This window comes from Oncorhynchus gorbuscha, linkage group LG15 (genome assembly GCF_021184085.1).
Source record: "Oncorhynchus gorbuscha isolate QuinsamMale2020 ecotype Even-year linkage group LG15, OgorEven_v1.0, whole genome shotgun sequence".
In the NCBI taxonomy this organism is placed as follows: domain Eukaryota; kingdom Metazoa; phylum Chordata; class Actinopteri; order Salmoniformes; family Salmonidae; genus Oncorhynchus; species Oncorhynchus gorbuscha.
In genome coordinates, this window is record NC_060187.1 from 64,053,248 (window position 1) to 64,073,151 (window position 19,904).

At 41.3% G+C, this 19,904-nt stretch overlaps 1 protein-coding gene across 12 annotated transcripts in view; it reads right to left on the reverse strand.

The window, feature by feature from the left end:
- LOC123997740 (myocyte-specific enhancer factor 2D homolog) overlaps positions 1–19,733 on the reverse strand; it is a 72,396-nt gene extending 52,663 nt beyond the window's left edge. For 6 of the 12 annotated variants that reach the window (XM_046302256.1, XM_046302255.1, XM_046302259.1 and 3 more), the window contains exon 1: positions 19,506–19,733. The gene's annotated coding sequence lies outside the window, so the exon portion shown is untranslated. Of the gene's footprint in view, positions 1–1,770; positions 1,949–19,505 lie in introns of those variants that run through there. The other 6 variants (XM_046302261.1, XM_046302260.1, XM_046302254.1 and 3 more) reach the window with 3 other exon arrangements.
- Between the last annotated feature and the right edge of the window lie 171 nt (positions 19,734–19,904).

A 19,904-nucleotide genomic window follows, 5' to 3' on the forward strand; every position in this document is an offset into this window, starting at 1 on the left:
AACAAAATAAACACAGGTGCCTGGGTAGAGTAAAGTATCTCTTGCTGCTTTCCACAGGTTCTTCCGCCAGTATGTCTCTAATGAGAATACTCAACCCATCATCTTTCTCTTTATTCTCAGCCTTTTGGTTGGTGAAACCTAAAGGATGCCCCTCCCCCCCCAACACTTCCCTTTCACCTCACATCAGATGAGGGCCAACCAGCGCTGAAGGTCTGTGAGAGAAAAACACCCTCCAGAAAAAACACTGACGACATCAATGTGACATTAGGGACGAGGGTGTGTGTGCGCAGGTCTGTGTATGCAAACGTTGGTTGTCGTCACCAGTCGAACATGTTCTGTCAATGAGGCCTCGGAACAGAGCTAGACAGACAAGATCAAGATAGTTGACTGGCACTTAAGTACAGTCATCTATCACTAAATAGTATCACGTTTGTTTATTTTTAAGACTACAAGTGAGTGGGTGTTGGAATGTCTTGGTTCAGCCTTATGTTGAATTTAAAACAATTTTCCTGATTTTTTAGGTCATTAGTAATAAAAGTACATATAAACATGACAATGAGTCTGTAAATACTCAACAGCGCACCAAACCTTGTGATGTTGTTTTTAGGAGATTACCCGTCTTTAGCACAACTCTACGTATAGAAGGAAGTCGCTCTGGATAAGAGCGTCTGCTAAATGACTTAAATGTAAATGTAAAAGGACCTTGCAATGTGTTTACCAAACATGTGGTTATTTTTTGGTTAGACAACCAAGGTTCTTCGACTAACCTCATTTGAAGAGTTCAACCTACTTACACTGTATCATGCATGTCTCCTATGCACCTGCAGTGACTCTCACAAGATTTCTCATCATTCTGTTATTTTTCGTAGGAACATTTGAGGCTGCATGATCATTAGCAGGGCCTTTCGCTCAGAAGTATCTGATCAGTGACTTTATTAAGCGTGCTACACATGAATATAATTAAAGGAAGTAAAATTGACATGTCTTGGAAAAACTCAACTCATTTTCGGTTAGCGTCTCAAACCACTATTGAAAACAGACTTGCAGTGAGCAGCCAATTGCAATGGAAACGTGGAAAATTGGCGTTAACTAACCACACTTCACAGATCAGTAGCTTGAAAGAGTTATTCTTCTCACAGTTATGCGAGTCACGAAAGAACAGACAAAAATAAAACGATACTGTAAGGCCATATTTCATAACATATAAGCACAATGCTAACATTTTAAAAAATACAAATAAATTACAGCATACCCTTAGGCTATTACTGTATGTAGACGGATGAAAACTGGCTACCTAAAATCTATCAAATAAACCAAAATGTCACTTAGGCCTACTGAGTCACATGAGCTGCTGTGGAAGAAGTGGGGAATTCACAAGGCTTTACCAAACCACCAGTATGGAAACTGTTAATAGTGTTGGCCCCAATGTGTGGTTGACAGTGAAGCACAGGCCACACAGTAAGTCACCTCACAGTCTGACATCTGCCTCGTAAAGTCCTCAGGATGTGCACTAGCCTCCTATACTGATTACTAAACCACAAAAGCAAAACATAAAACACAGTACCCCAAATGTGTGGCTGTTCTGTGAAAGAATATGTTGAAAGCACAGTCTTAAATTAATATTATTCCACCAAGACAAGAGAGGCCTCAGACGGTGCTCAGGAGGGAGAATTTTCTGTTTAAATTCATTAGGCATTTAGCTGGAGCAACATTTGAGTTAATGTAACAAATCTTATATGAAAATGCAATGCCGGTATTGGTTGCCCTTACCCTTAGCTGATCCATAGACCACAGTCAAAAATCAGAGGAGCAAGTTTTAAAAGACTCTTTAAAATAGGCAGGAAACATCAGCAAGCACTCTGAATTGAATCCAAAAGACTCTGTTACAGTGGCACCCAGAGCATTCTAAGTCAACGTTCAGGCATATTCCCAGTGAGAGGGGTCCAAACAAAGTGTGGTGTGTCCCGTCTTGCGCATGACTGGTAGAAATGACAACTGCATCAGAGACTTCACACTGGAGACCCCCTCCCCATACTCACCTTCCCTCTGGACAACAACCCCCTCCCTCCATCCCCTGGACAACAACAGACCCCCTCCGTCAACCCCCTCCCAGGTCACCCTTTGCCCTAATATGCAGTCAGGCTCTGTAGTTTGCCAGATCCTCTATACACCCCCCCCCCCTATTCCCTGACCTGTACACATGTGTACATTCTCCCTTCAAATTCACAAGCTGCTTTAAGTGCAGTGGCAGCTGCCCCTACACACCTTTTGTTCCAACAGCCCCTCTCCCCCTACCCCCTGTCACCTCCTCACACATGCTCAGCTGTTGAAAGGTTGGGCACACCGGACTAGTGCTGATCTATGCAGACCCAAATCTGTAGATGTTCTGAAATAGTCTTTTGACCTACCCATCTTTTTTTTTTTTTTTTTACACATGTTGTAGTCTAGTGTGTCATACAAGAAGGCAAAACGTTCAAGGATACGACTGAAGGCTCTGACTTGAATAGGTATAATCTCACAATCAGGTCCACTTAAAAACTGGAAAACTGGAGAAATCCACATGAGAGTTGAGAAGTGATGCCATATGTACAAGTTGTCATTTGTGTCCGTTTCCAAGAATGACTCCGCTTCCCAAGGAGTAAATCTCAGGCTGTGCCCTTTCATGACCTTTGAATCTCTGAGGGGGTCGAGAGGGTGTGGGAAATGTGAGGCCAGGAGTCTGTTGAACAGTTGTGTCATTGAGTTTCCACAAAACACAGCAAATATCTTTATGGGCAAAGGCACGTCTATGTCCAGAAACCAACTGGATAACAAAGGGTTGAAATTCCGAGGAGAAATCTCGTCTTGAAGCAATAACTTATATGGATACATCTGAGGGAGGGAAAAGAAATGGCTCCCTTTGAGTATCGGAGAGGAAATCTGCACATGGATGGGAAAAAAACAGCCCATAACACAACAAGACAAATTTGAGGACACAATTACTTCAACAACAAAACACCAGTGATTAGTAATGGCCTTATCTCGCTGCCCCTCTCCAGGTTTTTTCCTTCCTCCCCCTTATCGTCTATGTGCTAGCAAGGCAGCCTGGGGCTCTCCATGTTGAACACATTGTGTTGGCAAACAGCCTAATAAGGGGATCCATGTGACTGCCTCCTCTCTTCCGGTGACTAATGTGAACGCTGCCCAGGACTGTGTGGTGCTGCTGGCCCACGTGTGGTGGTAGAGTACGGGCATCAAGAAGGGAGAGGGATGGTGATGGTAGAGCTGCATTATGGAGAGTATTAAAGAACGAAGGCATTTATTTTTTTTCCCCCAAAAAAAGTCACAACACCACATGGATCATTGAATTATCATGCTGGACTGTAGTGATGGGGGGAAAATAGACAGTTACATATCGGGATATTCTTTTTGCCGATATATTGTATTGTTTTGACAATATCGCAATATTATTTTTGCGCTAGTTGGCTGTACCTGTATCAAAACTCCAGTATTTTTCCTTTTTTCTGTCCCGCTGCAGAAGACATATGGTGAGCAATATGTTTGGAACGTCGAATCTCAGTAAAGTCATAGTATCAAATAGCAATACATATAGAATCACCATACATATCGTATTGGCACCTAAGTATCATGATGATATCGTATTGTAAGGTCCCTTGCGATACCCAACCATACTGGAAGGGATATTTTGTTTTAGAAAAGGACATGTAAATAAACCTCCATAGAGCTATTATACCTCTCTGTGCTGGACAGCTGCTTACCCTAGGAGTCCAGTTTCACTTCATTCAGGGTCCACCCAGGCAGAGAATGTGGATACTACTTACACTAGTGTTGACAGTATACCACAAATTCAGTACTTTTGAGATAAAAACATGTAATTGTTTGGTTCTAGAATTTTTGTTTTGTGTGGTACTTCTGTCAAAATGTGTTTCACGTGATAGACAGACTTGATCCTTTCAAATCAGCACACTGAGCGCAGCCCCTTTAATAAAGCAGGTTCTTTGCGCTATGGCTTTAGAGCACACAGTAAAGCACCTGCTCCACATACTCATTCATTGCTAGAGCTGTCTGGGCTGCATAGCTTCCCACTCGTGCTGCACAGAAGTTAACACACTTGAATAATGCAACACAGCATGTAGAAAATATTGAAACTGTTCATTACTGTTCACAAAACAATGTCCATACAGGCTAGAACACTTCTAGCTTAGGCTACAGCTGAATTCACTACCCTAGTACTTTGTTTGTGATAACCATAATGCAAAATATGCTGATTTCAAAGCTGATTGCAACCCCAAAAAATATTAATTCACTTTGTCTCCCTCGCCACCAAAAACCTCATTCACTTCTTCATCTCCCATCTGGTTTACACTAGATTCCATAGCCACAAAGTCAGATTCCACAGCCACATTCCGTCTCAGCAAATGACCTCATTCAATTTCTTAAAGAAGCAGCACACACATTTATAAAAAAAGAGATCTTCATATTCTTTATTCTACCGATCAGTACAATAAAGTAATGTTCTCCTAGCAGTTGCCAATAAAATAAGTGTGTAGCCCCATGAAATCAACTAAAACAAGCTCAATAACTCAACGCATGCATACACTTGTTGAATAATATGTATTCACCTGTATTGTGAAGACCCACGCTTGATTGATCTTGATTTACCCTGTTTTACCATGTTGTTTTGTAGTTAGATTGTTCTTACCAAAGTCAAATTGATTGTATCATTGACTGCATTAATGCATACTTTAACAAACATCTGCAAATATATTACTGAACTCAAAAGATGCTCAACGACTGAACAGAGCAGGAGCCGAGTTTCTGTCTGAATCAAGTGCCATTCTGTGACTTAGCTAATATGCATACCTTTTTGTGCTATGGTACCATTTTGGAATTTAGTATCGTGATGGTACCGAGTATTGTGATACTAACCCTGGTATCGGTATCAATGTCAAAATTCGGGTATCTTGACAACACTAACTTACAAAGTACACTTTTAAAATAAAAAAACGGAATAGAAATTGAACCATGAAAGGTGCGTCTTTAGAAGGATCTCTCTGCTCTAACAGCATAATAGGAAATTCAAGGATGCTTTATTCAATACAAGCCCATTTGGTACTCTCTTTTTAAATGACTAATAGATTTGTGAACAAACATGATATGCTTTCGAGTGTTTGACAATGAATACCCTAATTATGCAAATCTGCTTCCTTCTCAGGGACTACATAAAAAACTAAATGAAAGAAACTGCAGTACAGCATTTTAATTTCGTGACAATTGATATTACAATTGTGTCAACCATAACAACAATAACTTTTCAGTAAGATGTGAAAACAATGTTCTCTAATGCATTATTATAGGAGAATAATCTTCAGGGTAAAAGTAGTAAACCCTGAAACTCTGACCTGAGGTCTGATGTGAGACTTGACAGACATTCCTTCAGGGTTTGACCATTCAGCACAATTTTCAGTCCTAGGTGGCAACAGCTGCCACTAAGATATTTGGGGATTCTCAAAAAGAAGATGCCAACACATCCGACCCACTTTACCCTAATCAGCCTTACAACATCATTAACATTTAGCAACTAATATGATCTCATGAATATAAACAGTGCTTGGAGAGACAACCAAAGGACTTGACCCAAATTCTCTGAACAAGACTACTGTCCAACAACAACAACATGGATTTCTGTTAGTGTCCCTCCCTGAGAGCCTTGAAGGCATTCTCCTAATCAGGGGAAATTTGGTATCTCCCAGCCCTGGGAGCTGTCACAGATAAAGGGTAGAGGTCAAGAGGAGTGAGACGAGTCCTAACAGACGCGGCAACCTGTTCCCTTCAGCCACGCCTCGCTCAGCTGCCACCACAAAGGTCCCCTGCCTTCACACAGAGGCAGCCGCCAGAAACGACACTCGGAGACTACCACACAGCAGAAACACCAACCTGGGAGGCGACAGACATTTAGTCTAGGCTGAGACAGAATGAGGCATAACGTTTATACTCAAAGGTTTATCAACAGAATGTTGTTTTGATTGAGAACAGATTAGGACATTTCAATAAAACCAATGCCTGTGGTCTCATTATTTTGTAAAGACAAATAATGGAATCAATGTCAGTTGTAGAATCATGATATCGGCTTAAATTGAGCATTTGTTAAAATCCAACTTGATGTTGAATATCTGTATGAAATCTACTATAGCCTTGAGATTAAACATGATCACTGGATAAAAAAAGTGACGAAAACAAGAAAGGCTCCGAGTCCACATTTGAATCTATGGTGATGGGTATTAGGCTTGTGCGGCATACCTTATACTGGGGTATTTGGAAAGGATGGTTCTTCAATATCGTTGAAAAACAATTTCTTTTAAGTTTTTCAATAGATTTTAATATTTGTAGAATTTTTTTTGTAAATACCTGCAGTCAACGTGTGCAATGTTTTAGGAGATAAAGCAGGTCGCGTTCTTCATTTTACCTTTCACATAATTTTATTTTATGAAGCTTACCTTAGGTCCCCAGAACAGTTGAGCCAGTTATGTGTTTGTAAGTAGCACAACTGGAGAAAGCGGGAGCAGGTGAGTCCAGCTGTGTATTGATAGGGGTCGTGTTTTATATTGAAAGTCAATGTTTTAAAAAACTTTAATAGAGTGATCAGGGACGTGCATCTATAGTTTTCCTCCACAGAAAATATATTAGTGCAACACATTCAGCAGAAAATAGCTTCATTTTCATCAGATGACAACAGAAGTGCAAAGCTATTTGGCTGGCAGCCACACAAGTAAATGAGCTTACAATGAAAAAGCTAATGTATTTTTGCCAAAACAATTCATGGCCATCATATTTGTAATGTTTAGGCCTATCATATAAAGAATGTAGTCAATACATTTCCTAATGTTTTGCTTAAAGATAATCTTGCATTTTACTAGAAAAAAATTGGTTGGCTACACATCAGTCAGGGCGCTGTCTGCTGATAAAATGCCCATCTGTGAATTGTCATCCAAGTTAAGAAGTGCAACGGAAGCACAAAATTTGTCTGATGGCTAGCAGAATTTACAACGAGAAACATTTTAGATCAACATTTACAAAATGCAGCATGATATTTATGCCTTATATTTTTTTCCTGCGAGGAAAATGCAGAATTATGATTTAACACGACCTTTAATTTGAACTTGTTATGTAAGTAAGTGGCTGAATTAATAAGGTGACCAGGCATCATATTATTTTATCTTTCTGCCGTGTTTGAGAAGTCAAAGCCCTTTGGATAAGTTATTTGTACATCTGACATCTTAAATAAGAATGTATTCTTAACTGACTTGCCTAGTTAAATAAAAAGGTTAAATAAATCAAATAAAACAATCTTGATTTCTTTGCATTTTTTTATCCTCTCCATTCGTGACCTGTCTGCTCCTGCCCCCTCTTCTCTGAGCAGAGCAGGCAGGCCCGTTGCCCTAGCGACTCCAGACAGACACAGTGTGTAGACATGCTGTTTGAGAGACAGTACTGTTCTTCCTTCAGACAAGCATGCGTCAAAACATTAGTCATTTGCACAATGTCTCTTCTTCACATTCGCTTGTAAAATGTCCAAACTCACCAAAAATGACATTCGGTACCGCCCAACCTGAATGGCTATTCAAAGGGAATGTATTGTCCTATAAGATTCAAGAGAGGATTTAACAGAAGAGCCAACCTGTGCTTTTTCAGTAAACCTTTTTCAGTAAACCTTTTTCATATTGGGTCCAGAAGTCTGTCCTTCAGAGCATCATGGACTGGTGTGCACAAGAGCTGTGCTAGATGATTACTTGGGCATTTAAGATGGAGGCAGCTGACCCTAACAGCTGACCCTATGGGAAAATAAGACTGGGGGTATATGAGCTACTCGGCATAGCACGGCGTGACATGGCCCAACTGTCATTGCACACAATGCAGACGTGGCGCTGTGTTGTGCACAGACACCCAGGCGACGAGACGTTTGATGTACACAGTGGTGTGGAGAGGCCTCCACAAAAACTCCTCCCTTCCTTATCCACCATCTAACACACACACACATCTCAGAAACAGCTGACGTTTTAACAGGCTTACAACAGCTGACAGGCTACAGGTGGGTCAGAGGGGACCCTTTATAACCCCCTTCCTCTCCTCTTAGTCCCCAGCTCCATAAATCCTCTGAGCCGCACAGACAGACAGACAGACAGACAGACAGACAGACAGACAGACAGACAGACAGACAGACAGACAGACAGACAGACAGACAGACAGACAGACAGACAGACAGACAGACAGACAGACAGACAGACAGACAGACAGACAGACAGACAGACAGACAGACAGACAGACAGACAGACAGACAGACAGACAGACAGACAGACAGACAGACAGACAGACAGACAGACAGACAGACAGACAGACAGACAGACAGACAGACAGACAGACAGACAGACAGACAGACAGACAGACAGACAGACAGACAGACAGACAGACAGACAGACAGACAGACAGACAGACAGACAGACAGACAGACAGACAGACAGACAGACAGACAGACAGACAGACAGACAGACAGACAGACAGACAGACAGACAGACAGACAGACAGACAGACAGACAGACAGACAGACAGACAGACAGACAGACAGACAGACAGACAGACAGACAGACAGACAGACAGACAGACAGACAGACAGACAGACAGACAGACAGACAGACAGACAGACAGACAGACAGACAGACAGACAGACAGACAGACAGACAGACAGACAGACAGACAGACAGACAGACAGACAGACAGACAGAAACCACCCATCCAACTCAGTTGACCTCTCCATCTCCAACCCACCTATTCTCTGTCCCTTTAAAAAAGAGCTTTATGACCTGACAGCATGTGTTGGAGAGGCTTGGTTTGACCACGCGGCTCAGTGTGTGGGCACTGTGTACAGTATGTGAGAGCGTCAACACATGCTACTCTGGTGTCGACTAGAACTGTGGCACAAGCAAACCAGCTAAGCTCCATTGCTGCTTCCCTTACGGATGTCCTCAGTGTTACTACAGTTTTAATCCGGAATAATTTCTCAATGTTTTTATGTAATCTGTAGACATTATGTTACATGATGCCCTATTTTGTATTACATTTTTGATTTCAATTATTAAAAATAATACAATCATTAAAAAAGTATACAAGTCAGATGTTCTTAACCTTCTCATGAGTATACTAGACTGACACACAATGAAAATGAATTGCAGCAAGATGTCAGTTTTACAGGTAGTGGTAGAAGGTCAAAGCAGCTGAAGGGGCCTCGGGCTGCAGTTAAACTACCAGTGGTTGCAGCGCTCTTCTTACAGGGAGCTGTGATCACAGAGTCTCAAGGGTGACAGACTGGTGGTGATAGTTGAATTGTGAGGGAATGCTGTCTTCATATTTAGGACAAGTAGACAGTTTGTAAAAGGCTAAAGCTCTAGAAGAGAGGGGATTTGAAAGCACATCACTTCTTTGGATTGGATGAGAAAACCAACCATGGGGTAAAAAATATATATTTTTTGAATTTGGGTGTTCTTGTGGTGTGTGCAAAATAGAGCAGAACACTTTTCCTCACTCTTGTCACTTACCTTCTCACCCTCCAATCTATCTATCCTTGCTGAATATATTACATTTTCTCCCACATATTTTCTTCCTCTCCATGCTTCTATCTATTTCTCTTTCTTTCTGAAGGATATTAGTCTGTTGGCTTTTAGCTGTAATATGATAACCATTTCAATTATATAAACAATTGCCAGACTCCTCCAGAGGAAGGAGTGGTTAAGATGCACTTGGAGTGTCGAGGCCAAAGCGCACATGGAAGCTGACTTGTAAACACATAGCGTGAGTGTTAGAGAGAGTGTGTGTGTCTCAGTGGATAGAGGTCTCTGTGTGTGCACATATGACTGTGTGGGATGAAGAGCATAAGAGGCCTGGGAGAGAGAGAGAGAGAGGTGAGGACGAGTCAGTCAGCATACACACTGAAATGAAATGTTATCTAATACATGGAGAGGAACGGTGAGGCTGTCGGTTAGAAATTGTGACAAAAATACACTATCTAGAATGTCACTGCATTTTCCCCATGGCAAACTAACTGACCACCTGCATTGCTATATAGCCCACTCTGGTATTGGCATGTATGTCTAAGCCAACAGCTCACAGACACAGTGTGGGTATAGCCCACATGAAGAGATTATTATGGACAAAAGAGCAAGATTATTTTATTTGTCATACGGCAGCCAAACATCGATCACCATGTCATCAGAATAAGAACCTGGATGTGTATTGGAAAGGTGCATCAAGCTCATCACTGTGCACTTTCACCATCCTGTGAAGGTCATCATAATTTGTTTAATCTGTAGACTAATAAACTGCATGCTTTCCCAAGTCGTAGTCGGAGGACCTCACAGACTTGCCACTGCCATTTCAAGCATATTTAATTTTACAGACACAAACTGATCCCACCTTGTCTAGCATATTTTGTTTAGTCTACATTTGGAAATTTGACCAACAAATTCCATCAGGCATGTCATGACATTTTTTATCCGACATGTACTTTACTCGCATAAAAAGGTTGGATGTAAACCTAATTATAGACTGTATTTCAGTGGTCCAAAGGCTGTATGACATGCAGTAGTCTGCCATTTCAACACTTGTTCCATGGTAACATCAGATTGCCTTTCCCAGTTGTTGTCCACACTACTCAGATTGCTGCTGGGGATCAGTACCAGACCAGCACCCATGCACGCACACACACACACAATGGAAAGTGTGTCACTTTGGAAGGGTGGAGAGGGGATTTTTTACTCTATCCCTCTCCCTGACTCACTGTAACCATTCCCAACTCTGGGTAATGACTGCTTCACAAGAGAAGAGGAAAAAGCCAGCCATTTTCCCTCCCAACGTAACCTAACACACCCTGCATGGAGCGCACGGCTAACTCAATGAGCCCTGTGCAGATGGCCCCACTACTGTACCACATCTGTACAACCATAAAACTATATCACGCCGCAGTGAGGAAAGGGTGATATACATTCAATTGAGGGCACAATTTACAACATTTGCCGTAAGTCAGTGACATAACAAGTGTAAGACACAGGTTTGGGGGGAACAAGATGGGAGGGGAGTTTGGAAAGGATGAAGAGCAAGTAATGGCAGGACTTGAGATCAAAGGGAAAGAGGGAGAGAAGAAGAAGGAGAGAGGAGTGTGAGAGGCGGAGGTGTAGTGTTTCAGCTCGGGCACTTGTCGTTTCAGCTGTGCCGAAGTGATGGCCAGCCCCTGCTCTCGCACCACGGTAACCCCGTCAGCACAGTGGCATAGCTGGTGCTTGTTCTCACTCGCTCCTTTTCTCTTTCAGTCTCAAAGTTTGGATTATTATATTTCTCTACAGCTGTGGAAGTCTCTTCATTTCTACTTGTGTCTCTCTCCTGGAGGCTTTTGAACTCTTGAAACAATGACAGACCTTCCCACTGTACTTGAAGTTTTCACATTGTAAAATGGATTCAGCTGCATTTTCCAAAGAACACGGGTTGGTTTTCCCAAAGGCCTCATCCAATACTCTGTTTAAATACAGTTCACTGGCGGTTGCTGAACCTGATCCAACGTCCTCTCCCCTTACATTAAATCTAACATTAACTGAACACACTGGTTCAGGTTAGTTATGAACCATTTGTGCTCGACTCAGTAGACTTTCTAAATACTGGTCTCAATACCTTGTTTCTTTGAGATCTTTTATGTAGAAAATGACAGAATAAAAAGCTTGCCTGATTTGAACTGAATGAACAGAAATGTAATTAAATTGACACCACAGTCAAGGTCACGCTGGCCCCTGTGTGGTGTAGTGTAACACTTTGTGTTCCGAATCCCTGCTCATCCCAGACTCATTTGTTAATGATAATCTTGCATATGTGTTGCATTTAGCCTAAATGTGTTGTGATGTCTCGATCCCACCAAAGACCCCCAAAAAGCCCATTCGGTTGGCATTATGCAAGATTACCCTTTCTATTCGCAAAGAGTATATTAAGGAGGGAAATTCGACTTCATCTGGATAAAGCCTCTGGCAAAACTACTGAGTGGTAGAGAAGAAGAATGAAAACAAAAGGATATGGACACCGTCATGGAACGGAATGAGGGAGTTTTAATATACTCCTACAGATTCCATAATCCCAGATAAAAATACATGTTACGTGCATTCACCATTTTGATTTATTCATCTGTTTCTACCTACTAGCCAAAAGGAGGTCAACCCAGATTTCAATGTTTTTCTCCAAAGCTGTATATTTAAAGCAGTCTTTAGAGGCAGATTGGATAAATGTAGTGCTCTGAGCAGAGTATTTTTAGAGAAAAGCAACAACTGGATGTAAGGATTTACCATTGATTCTTTTTCTCTTCAGCTATATTTTTTACAAAACATTGATCACTGATAGCTATAACCTGATGCATGATTGACATACATATAGAAACATGGTGAGCAAACCAATCACAAGACAATGGTATCTGATGATAAACCAACTTTTGAAGAACTGTTAAGATGGGTCATTTCAGTGAATTTAGCTGCCCTTACAAGAACCACGGAAGATCTCTTCATCTTTCGGAGTCCATCTAATCAAAGCGAGATGTTAACATGCTTACTTAACAACAAGGATCAAGAGTGACCATTTAGAGCTGTGAAAGGAAAGGAAATGTTATTTTAGTTATAGTAGACTAATGGCTCCAGTGAGAATTGATGAATGCTACAGTATATTTAATTAATAGGGAATCATTGGTTTGCTTTTATGACCGGCAGTACAATGGAACGCTAATCGCTATACCATTCACGGCTTTAAGTCTATGGTTGAATTCTAACAAGCAGAGATGTGGAACCTAACTTCTCCTTCAAGAGGCGAGCAGCTGCTATTTTTGCTGTAAGCTGACACCGGTGGTCACACAAAATCAACCACCTCGTTTCAGGGACCTCGTTTTTCCAGAGTGACACCAGTCAGTTCTCATAGTTTTTTAGTTCAGAGAACGGATGTAACAGATTCAAATGCTCATGAGATTAGTCTTTGGTGTGTTGGAGCTGTTTGAAACATTGCATCCTTGTACCCAATTAACTGGTGCGAAGTTCTACATGCTCAGGTCGAAGGTGTTTGAACCTCCGCTAGAGAACAAACAGTCGTTTCAAGTCAAATAAAATATTTGTAAATAATATGAGAGGTTTTCAGCTGTTTCTCACTGCTAGTCAGGTTATTTCATAACATTCAATCACCTCTGCTTATTCAAAATGACCAAGAAAGGTTGGTGGGAATCAAATCTGAAGGGCAGTAAAATATGCAAAATGGGAGCTTCAAATAGACTACCTACAATCTTGTTGAGAACATGTCAATCCTCTCTACTTTGCCTTTAGATTGGGGGTATGCCAAGAACCACACTTTGGTAATTAGAATAAGACTCTACTCCATCAGACCTCAACTGTACCAGGCCGTTACCACTCACAATACGAGAATTTTGACTTTGATACCGATACCAGTTCTAGAATCACGATACTCTATACCAAAATGATACATAAAAAAAGGCATTTTAGCCAAAGTAACAGAATGGCACTTGATCCATACCTTTTGAGTTCAATATCATTACATTTAACTTTTTTATTTTTTACTTTGTTTGTTTAACCACATAATAGTAAACATTTATTTTAAATAGTAAATCTCTAGTCCATTGCTAAATTGTGTAAATGAAGATGTAGCCTAGGCCAAGTCACAATACAGGTGAATCATATTCAATGAGTGTGTGTATGCATTGAATTATTGAGCTTGTTTTGGCTGATTTCATGGGGATACAGAATAAATATGTTCACCTTCCATTTGGAACTTATAATCACTGATCTGGCATTCAAGTCTGTCTATGAAAATGCCCTTTTTGTTAGATTTAACTAGAACCACACATAACGCACATTCACTAATAATGACTAACTTCTTGTAGCAGGCATTATAGAAAATCAACACAGGTCTCATAAACAATCTCTCAAGCACAAGCCCAGGTGCTAGTGAGTTATTTATGGGAGTGGAGACAAATCAATACAGTTACATATCGGGATATTATTTGACAATATAACGTATTGACAATTTAGCTATATTATTTTGCGCTAGTTGACTGTACCTGCACCAAAACTACAGTATTTTCCCTTCATAGCTTGTTCTCTATCTAAATGTTAAATAGAAAGCCAATTTGTTTCCAGCACTTTTATTTATATAACTGGTCAAAACAATATGTTTGGAACATAAAAATCGCAATAAAATCACAGTATTAAATTGCAATAAATATAAAATTGTGATATCGTATCGCCACCTAAGTATCGTGATAAAATCGTAAGGTCCCAGGCAATTCCCAGCCCTATCTATAGTGAGTAGCCATCTAATCTTTATATTGTATGTTTAGCCAACTTGAATCTATCTGCTAACTAACAAGGTAGAACAGTTGAATTGTTACAAACACACCCTTCTGTCCGTCTCCAACCATTTTGGACAGCATGCTAGGCCCTCCACTTTGTTCAGAAGTTGAAATCAAGTGACCTAACTTATTTCTCAGAATGAGAACGAGTTGCCAACTCCTCATATAAATTGTGCTTTTTATGGTTATTTCACATTTATAAACAGACTAGATGGCTAGCATAAGTCTTTAGCTAAAATGCTACTAGCGAAAATCTGCTTTTTGCATTATGGTTTGCATATTATCACAAACAAGGTACTAGGTAAGTGAATTGATGTTAACTCCAACTGTAAGCTAGCAAGGAAAGTTAGCCTACAAAACTGGAAGATGCCGGTATCATCTTCTTGAATTGTAAAGTGCTCTAGACTGTAATGGACATTGTTTTGCAACCAGTAATGAACCGTTTCAACATTTCTACATGACGTGTTGCTTTATTAAAGTGTGTTAACTTCTGTGCAGCACGAGTGGTGATGCAGCCCAGACTACCAGTTAGAACAGTGGTTCCTCAGGACAGGCTAAAGCTAGCAATGAGTAAGTGGAGCATGCATGGTGCTCTCGTGCTATAAGGGGACATCGGCTGCGCTGATAGACTTAATCCTCTCTCAATCAGTAGACGACGTGAAACACGTTTGACAGAAGAAACGAAAGTAACAAAAATTCTAGTACCGAACCGTTTTTCATGTTCTATTACCACTGATCGGTAGAGAATCTCATTATCACCGTCGACCTGTTCCACTCCATGGTCCAAATCACTCATCCCTAAGCGGGCACTTCACATCTCCACTTCTCCCACAGTATCCCCTCCACTGGCCCCCTTTTCTTCAGGGACCCTAGGGCCTAGTCGACCTCCCTGCCCTCTGGACTGGAGCCCTCTCTCCTCTGTGCCTCTCTGCACATTACCTTAATTGATGTTTAACCCCTGAATCAGCTGGTGATGGCTCAATTATTATTTCATTTTTTATTTAAAAACTTTATTTAACTAGGCAAGCCAGTGAAGAACAAATTGTTATTTACAATTACGGCCTACCGGGAAACAGTGGGCTAACTGCCTTGTTCAGGGTCAGAACGACAGATTTGTACCGGTTACTGGGCCATCGCTCTACTTGAGGTCAGCAATTAAGAGCTTGCTGGAGGAGAGATTAGTCCTGGGTTAGTAAAGAGTTTTCTGCCCTATAGCTAAGGAGAAGCAGAGCTCACTGGGCTTTAATCCTTGGAGGGACGGTTGGGAGACAAAGGTTGCCAAGACACATTGCACCTCTATAGATCTTTTCTCTGTGCAGAGGTCATCTGGCTGCAATTTCAGGATGAAGCATTGAGGGGAGGCCCATTTTGAAATGACGTGGAAAGAAAGGGGATGGAGAGGCGAATCTTGTCAGTATACTTATCACTTTAAGCACCTTTGGCTTGTGGCTCCATTAAGCGAAGAGAGAGGGTGACATGTCTTTCCGTTACAGTGTGCTGGTGTAAAGTGAGGCCCTGTGATGATTGAATCACAGCCATAATGGCAGAAGGCAGGACCCTGTTGTGCAGCGGAGTTCTTCCTGCTCTAAACACTCAGCGTGGGAAAAGCAGTGGGCAAAGCTGCTTTGGAATAAAAGATCACAAAAAAAGAGGCCATGATACAAACACAGCAAGAGCACACACTCAGTATTTTATACTTGATATAACTAAAATGCTCTCATTCTTTCCAAAGCTGATGGTTTGTTACAGGTGGAATAATTGGGTTCTTCGGCATGACAATAAGCAGAGGCTATACTTATCTGACCTATACTTATCTGACCTGACTGAAGTGAAGATAAGACATCTTCCTTCACAATAGAGCGAGATAACATGAGGTCAGCTGTAAGCCAGTGCATGGGAGGTCAGACAGACATTTAACTTGAACTGTCCAGGCATTATTTTAGCCTAGGGTTAGGCTGTGATTAAATCACATCAATATTTGTGTCAGGCAAGGGGTGGCCAGTACACCATTGATTGTCCCAGAGATTAGTGCTTAATTGAAATTACCCTGTAATTAGAGGAGAGAAGGCCTGACCAATAGAATGTTCTGGGCAGCAGGCATCTTTAGGATTTAGGGCTATGCTGATCACTCACTCTTTAGTCTAATCCATAGATTTCTAGACCCCCACTTCTATCCCTTCTCAAGTATCCTTACTCTCTCTGTCATTCCCTCCCTATAGCTGCTCACACCAAAACAAATATTTTACATTCAAATTCACACATGTACCACATATAAAAATACAGTAATTGTATGGCCCACATGTGAGATGTCTGAAGAGCACTATAGCTGACCATCTGTGTTTTTTTTTATTTATTTATTTTCCTTTAGGCAAGTCAGTTAAGAACAAATTCTTATTTTCAATGACGGCCTAGGAACAGTGGGTTAACTGACTGTTCAGGGGCAGAACGACAGATTTGTACCTTGTCAGCTCGGGGGTTTGAACTCGCAACCTTCCGGTTACTAGTCCAACGCTCTAACCACTAGGCTACCCTGCCGCCCCGTTTGCAGTCAAGCAGGTCGCTGCAGCATGAGAGGATGATTGTTATTCCTTGGAGACTGAGTTAACAAGAGGAATCTTCTTTTTATGACTGGAGCCACCATGTGGTATGGCTATACTGAGGGCGCCATAAAAACATGATGTTTTCACTTCTGTAATTACAGAGTTATTACATAGGTATAAGACCAACTTAATGTAAAGTGTTACCCATTTGCCTTTAATATAACTTAAGTTACATTTTTGAGTTGCCCATTATTAAATAGGAGAGAAGGAGGAGCAGCAGGTAGACTAGTGGTTAGAGCGTTGGGCCAATAACTGAAAGGTTGCTAGATTGAATCCCCGAGCTGACAAGGTAAAAATCTGTCGTTCTGTCCCTGAACAAGGCAGTTTGCCCTCTGTTCCTAGGCCATCAATGTAAATAAAGATTTGTTCTTAACTGACTTGCCTCGTTAAATAAAAGCTTAAATAAATAAAAAATTGTAAGAGACTTGTAAGAGAGTCTGGCAGAGGCTAGGAGGATGTCGTCACGCTTCTCAGGCACAAAAAAGGCTTTTACTTTGCCGAGCCTTAAAGTTATTTGTCGTTTTTAGGCTCAGTAAAGTAAAAGTCTACTTACACTCAATCTGCCAATTTAGGCTGTGTGTGTGTGTGTGTGTGTGTGTGTGTGTGTGTGTGTGTGTGTGTGTGTGTGTGTGTGTGTGTGTGTGTGTGTGTGTGTGTGTGTGTGTGTGTGTGTGTGTGTGTGTGTGTGTGTGTGTGTGTGTGTGTGTGTGTGTGTGTGTGTGTGATTGTGTCTGTGGAGAAATAAAGGGGGTGCAATTCATCCAATTGCAATGCCTAAACACTTTAAACTATTTCATGACATCCTACTGTGTCCTATGGCACATGTGGGAATGATGGCGGGAGCCTCTAATGATGTCAAAATTGAGGCCAGCACAGGAGACTCATGAGAGCCAGTGTCTTCCAGAGAGACGAGAATAGATAAGGTAGGGGGAGCTGTGAGGGGGAGGGGTGTAAAGCTCCCATTAGCTCTGACATCTTGACAATGTCAGAGACAGCAGAGTTATTTTGTATTGGTTGGAATACCCAGTCCATGGCACTGGTCCTGACCCAAACTGTCTCAATGATGAAAACAGATTAGCCTTTATCTTTTTATCAGGGTGAAAGTGTCATTTGTTCCCTGTCTTACCTGTAAGTACTCCTTAGCGGGAAACACAGGGACATGTCCTTACAGGGGACAGCTCATTGTCCTGTAATCTCCTACTCGGTCTCTGACTGCTCTGAGGCTTGCCAGGGCTGGTGAGAACCTCTATCTGGACTGTGTCCCTAAGGACCCTGTCTCTGCCATGTGACACTCTGACTGGAATCACAACGTGCACTATACCTGCATGCATAGCTGAAACACTCATCAGTTTATGCCCCTCATTTACAGGAGAGGGGAAAGACATTAATACATTTAATCCCACAGGTGAGACACTAAACTGTCACATATTAAGGTTTAAGCAGAGCATTAATTAAAATAACCAGACTTCCTATTTTACTGTAAAAACAACATGCAAGGGTAATGGAAAAACTGACAGAATATAATTTCTCCCTCAAAGAATATTGGGAAAGAATTCCTATTACAACACACTAATTACACAGAAGATTTAGTCTACACACATCTCCAACACGTTCACAGGCAAAATGGATTCCGTATTTTTAGGAGTAATCAATAGTTTGTTGACACTTTTCCCTTGAGAAAACAGCAATTATACCACAGGCAACCATTTTATTTGCGCCGTCAAATTCTTATACAGTCAGGTCAAAAGTGTTTAGGCAATGTTTACCATTTGATGGATGCAAAACATTAACGTTGGCTTACATGCGCATTCCGTTGACACCGAAGGTTCCTTAAATTACTTTTTTTTCTGACACCTTGATGCTCTCTTTGCGCTATGCTGTGCTGTAACTCTCTTGCCGATGGAGAAAGAGACCGTCGAATTGCGTGTCTGCCACGAAGGAACAACCAACAATAGCCTCTCAATAGGAATAAAGTATGCAGTAAACAATTCATACTACTCACTTAAGTGAAATCAATTCATAGAATTGAAGAGTAATCGTGTCAAAATATCGGTGACACTTTTCATAAATCGTTCTGACAGCTCTTGGTGAACAGTCACCACGGCTGTTGCGCTCATGAAGGAAGAGAATCCCTACATCCATACAATCACCAATTATTCGCGTTTATTAACTACGCTAGTGTCATACCATTGAGGCTACATAAAGTAAGCCCTAGTTTGCAAGATGTACCAACCAGCAAGCAAACTCTCCATCAGTCTACCCTTGGCACTCAAAACAGCGCGCGACCACCACACCGAATTATGGTTGCTTGGAGTTGCCCTCAGTTCAATGACATCAGAAAGTGACCATTCGAAAGCAACATGTTGTTAAATGTAAGTTATTCAACGTAAACAGATGCCTAATGTTACTGACCAAACACATTCACTAGCAGGTAGCTAACCTGGGTAACGTTAGCGAGCTTGTGAAGAGTGACTTACCCAGTAGAACTGTATCCACATCTGTCTGGTAAAACCGGAGATTCAAAAATATATGACTATGTATTTAAAATGTTGATTGAGGAATAAAGATTATGTTAATAGGCTGTCTGTCGACGTCAGTATAAATTTAGAAAAATCGTTCCTCTTGATGTACAAGGTAACTATTTAGTTCTGTCAAACGATACAATGTTGCTGCTGCTGCCCAATCTATCTTGATTGGCACTGCTTCATGATTGACACTAGCCGGACCAATAAGCAAGAGATATTCGTGTTGTTTAACCAATCACTGGAGAAGTCAGGGGATTTGACTCGTCAACGTGAAGTTAGTAGAAGGTGATCCGTGAAGTAGGAAGGACTAATGGTGAGATCATGTGTGAGTGTATCCCTCCGCCTCTTCTG